Here is a 4,842-nt window from a genome sequence, read left to right as displayed (position 1 = left end):
AAAATATAATTATAGAAAAAAAAATTCTTTCATTGTTTTACAAACCCTCCCCCCAGGTCCACTCCACTATGCAGCTGGCTTTTATTTCTTAAAGACCTCTGGTACGTGGAGTCCCTCCCACCTTGGCTGACTCCTGGGCTCTTATGAGAACCAACCACAGCAATATCAGCAAACAATCCGGTTTGGAGACAGCCTCACTACATAGCTAGTATTTATGAGAACTACATAAAGGCACCCTGGTAGTCTACTGGTAAGGAGCTGCGCTGTCAACCCAAAGACATGTGATTCGAATCTACAAGTTGCTCTGTAGAAGAAAGCTAGACAGTCGACTCTCATGTGATTTACTGCCTCTGAAAACCCACTAGAACGTCAACTCTGAGTCGGATTCGACTTGACAATACCCAACAACAGCTTAGCAGCAAATGAGACTTCCTCTCACATACTTTATACGTGTTATGAGGAGAAGGACAGGAAGACCTTACATGAGACAGACTAGCTCAGTGACTGCAACAATGGGTGTAAAAACGGTAGAGACGTGAAGGTGTAGGATCAGGCAGGATCATTTCTATGTAAGGTCAGAGCTGATTTGATGACACCCAACAATAACAGTTGTAATGCCAGTTTGATTACTCGGAGAGGTTATTCCTTGGAGAAGGACATCATGATTGGAAATGTGGAGGGCTGTGAGAGAGGGTAAAACAGACATAGTGACTGCAGCAATTGGCTCAAGTGTGTCAGATGTTGTGAGGATGGCACAGAATGGGACGTGGTTCAGATCTTTTGTTCATAGGGTTGCTATGAATCATACTCAATGACAACAACAGCAGCAATGTGTTTAGCCCTGTACTGTTCAGGACCCAGGGAAACAGAAATGTGCTTCCTGAGTTCACATTGCAGTGGTTTAGTGGGGGAGGCAGGCAGAGTTAAATGGACAGATGAACAGTGAGGAATCAACTAGCTGAGGAGATGGCCAGGAAGATGGAGAAACAAGGAAAGGTCTGTAAGTGCTGGCTGAGGGTCTGGGGCGAGAGGGGGGTGTGAGCAGCCTCCGCAGAGGCTCGGGATGATGAGGCCAGGAACTGGGAGATGGGAGGAGAGTCACTGCCAAGATGCCAGGGTGTGAAGGGATTATAAAGATCAGCTAGAAAGATTGGCAACCACCCAAATGTCCACCAGGTGGTGACTGGTTAAATAATTTATGTCACATCCACACAATGAAATACAGCTCTACAAAGGAAGAAGCCAGCCAACTATGTTCAGTTACCTCCAAGATAAACTGATAACCTGTTAACAAAACGGTGTGTATAGTGTTGGTGTTTGTGAAGGGCGAGGGTGGGGTGGGGAGAGAGCAGGATAAGGAAGATTGTACCTGCTTGTGTTGGCACAGGGAATTTGTGGAAAGATGAAATAAATAGGATGTTACTAAAGGGTAGAGGTGGAGGGAGCCAAGCAGATGAGAGTAAGGCCGAAGGAAGACTTTTCAAGGAAAAGGCAGGGAACTTTCAAAAACATGTAAATAGTTTTACTAATAACAGGATGCTTTCAATTTTAAAAAAGTAAAGGAAAAATAAGTAGGCAGACAAGTTTGGTCTCTAACTGTGTTCCATGAGCCAGCAGCACAGGTATCACTCAGGGGATCTTAGTAGATTTGTAGCCTGAATCTTTTGAGCTTCAGTTTATTAATTTGTAAAATGGCCTATTAGTTTAAGGTGGTTGTGTGATTTCATGAGCTGAGGGACTGAGCTCAACAGAGAACGTACTAGAGAGAGATTGTTAGGTAATTTGTTGTTGTGCCCTCAAATCAGCTCCAGTTCATAACTACCCTAGACATACAATAGAAAGAAAGGCCTGCCGCCCCTGGTCCAGGCCATCTTACTGAGGGGCTTCCTCTCATTCCCCAGTCCTCTGCTTTATGACACATGCAGTTGTCAAGGTGCATGCTAAAATTTGAGAAGTGTTAGCCCAGAGTCCATGGCTACCAGGAAGCTCAATGGGATCCTAAGGGGCACAGGTGATTGGTAAGAGCTTTAAGGATGTTCATTTAACAACTGGAGAAAGGATGGACAGGCTAGAATAGAAGGCTGAGGGAGGCTGCTTAATTGATTGATTGATAAAAGCCAGAGGAGTTGGGGCCAGATCATGTGCTGGTGTTGGAAACAGAAAAAACATAACTGTGAAATATTTCTTAGGAGAGGAAAAATTTGGTAACATCTTGGATATAGGAAAAATTAAAAGGGAAAAATCTAGAACTCTGATCCAGTTTCTTATCTATAAGATAGGAATAATTCTAAATTAATTGCATTGGGGAAGTCTGCTATCAGGGACCTCTCCAAAGTGCTAAAGAGCAATGATGTCAGTCTAGAGACTAAGGTGTACCTGATCCAGGCCATGGTCTTTCCAGTTACTTGCTTTACATCAAAGAGCTGGACAATAAATAAGGATAACAGAAGAAGATTTGATGCCTTGGTGTTGTGGTCCTGTAGAAGAGTCTGGAACATACCAGGGACTGCCAAGAGAACAAATAGGTCTATCTTGGAAAAGGTGAAACCAAGTTTCTCCTTGGAGGCTAGGATTTTGAAGCTCTGTCTTACATAGTTTGGGCATGTGGCCAAGATGGATCAGTCCTTGGAGAGGGAGATCATACTTGGAAGGGTGTAGGGACAGTGCAGGAGAGGAAGACCCTGGATTGACATGGTAACTGGGGAGATGGGATAAGGTGTGTCAGAGTTAGACTGGCTCAGGATAGGGCAGGATTTGAGTCGCACGTGATTGATGGCACATAACAACAATAGCAATGTTAGTATTCTGTTTTAGGATCGTTAAACAGATTAAGTAAAGGCCTAGCATAGGGCCTGGCACAGATACACTCCCTAAATTTTGTTTCCTTTCTGGTCCCCTCACTGTCAGGGTTAGTTTTGGTTGAGGATAGAGGGAAAAGGGAAACCAGGGTGGTCTACAAAGACTGCAGAGTCTGAATGGCCCCTCTCTGACTTAAAGCATCTATTTCACACCAAAAGGCTTCCCACCCAGGAGGCTACCCACCCTACAAGACCTAGGTCAGTAGTGCCCAGCCTCTCCCCTTCCTCCTGCTTCCTCTAGTCAACCCGGACCATTTCAAGGCCAAGGTCCCTGGGGCAGAGTCAGGGCCTCAGTCTGCCCAGCTCAGCACCCAGTGCTGGAGCTGCTCAGCCCCCACTGGAGTCATCTAATAACAACACCTCACACACCTGCTCCCCTAGTAAAAGAAACAGCCAAATAATAGGCTCCCCCTCAAAACAGAAAAAAAACCCAGTCCTGTAATTAAATCTCACCTCTGCAATTACTTGGTATTCTCTGAGAGATAGGTGACTTAGTGGCTGGCCCTGGAATGTGGGGTGAAACTGTGAGTTGGGATCTCCCCTGAAATCCTTCTAGGTGTTTTGTCAAGTTAGTGGTCCGTCCTCCAACAAGGTCAAGGATTCTGGGTGGGAGAGTGGACTGATGGGGAAGGGCAGGTTGGTACATCTTGAGAGTCACTTTTATCCCCAGTGCACGTCTCTGCAAGCCACTCTAGGCTGAAAGTCAGAAGATGCCTCAGCATCCCAGCTTCTAAAAGACAGTGGGCTATTGGTCATTTTGTCCAGCCTTCTGCTCCAGGCGGGAGACAACTTAGCCTAGACCAGGCAGGAAGCACCTTTCTTCGGTCTCCAATAGAGGGCAGAGCCTTGGGATCCCTCTTAGGATTCCTCTGGGCCAGCAGATGTGGTCAAGGCAAATGCAGTCGTTCCTAAGGGCCTGATAGACTGAGAGGGGATTCAGAGCTGTCTCCTTACCTGTGTTTGGGGGTCTAGGGATTCAGGAAATAGAACTCTCAGATCTAGCCCCGGCTCAAGGATATTGCAGAGCAGTTCATTTTCCTTTTGAGTCATCAGGCTCTGTGTGTGGGGTCATGACAACAGTGGGAAAGATCCTTGGCTGGGGAGTGGATTTAAATCCTGGTTCTATTTATCAGGCGAGCTTTCCCTTGGGCAAGTTACAACCTCTCTGAGCCTCAGTTTGTTCATCTGTAAAATGGGGGTTTTACTATAAGATTGTTGGAGATTCAGTGAGATAAATGGAGAAGCTCAACAGAGGAGGTCGGCTCATGACAGATCCTCAGTAACTTCCCCCTCTGGGTGAAGAGCTGCTAAAGGGAAAACAGAAAAAAAATGGAACTGATGCCTTGGGTGGAGGGAGCAGTGCCAATTAAACAAAGGAGATTAAGAAGGAACATTCCACTGAGACCTAGGAGATAGGGAGGGGGGCAGGTCACCTTGAAGCCTAGATAAAAGAAACACACTGTGTGTGTGCATTTGTTTTGTGTTTTTTTTTCCTTCTTCTTAATGTATCCTCGTGTTGGATCCAACTGGAACAGGAGCAGATTGCCCCTCCTTCTCCAGCAGAGCATCTGGTGAATTCAAACCAGGCACCTTCAGGATTGTAGCACAACTTCTTACCACTAGGCCACCAGAGCTCCCTTACGTGTGTATTTAAACCAAAAAACTGGACTTTTCAGGGAGCTCTGGTGGCCTAGTCAAGAAGCTGCACTGCGATCCCAGAGGCATGTGGTTTGAATCCACCAGATGTTTTTCTATAGAATGAGGGGCAATCTCCTCCTGTCCTAGTCGGATCTGATTTGATGGCACACACACACATACACACATGGACATCCTCCCCGCAACCTCCCAAAAAATGGACTTTTAAGTTACAAAAGGCATTCGCCGAAGATGACATTCAGATGGCTAACAAGCACATGAAGAAATGCTCAAAATCCCTAGCCCTAAGAGAGATGCAAATTAAAACAACTATGAGATATCATCTCAC

Source organism: Elephantulus edwardii, unplaced genomic scaffold (assembly GCF_000299155.1).
Source record: "Elephantulus edwardii isolate Elephantulus edwardi_28Jun2011 unplaced genomic scaffold, EleEdw1.0 scaffold00017, whole genome shotgun sequence".
NCBI lineage: Eukaryota > Metazoa > Chordata > Mammalia > Macroscelidea > Macroscelididae > Elephantulus > Elephantulus edwardii.
This window is presented reverse-complemented; position numbering follows the sequence as displayed.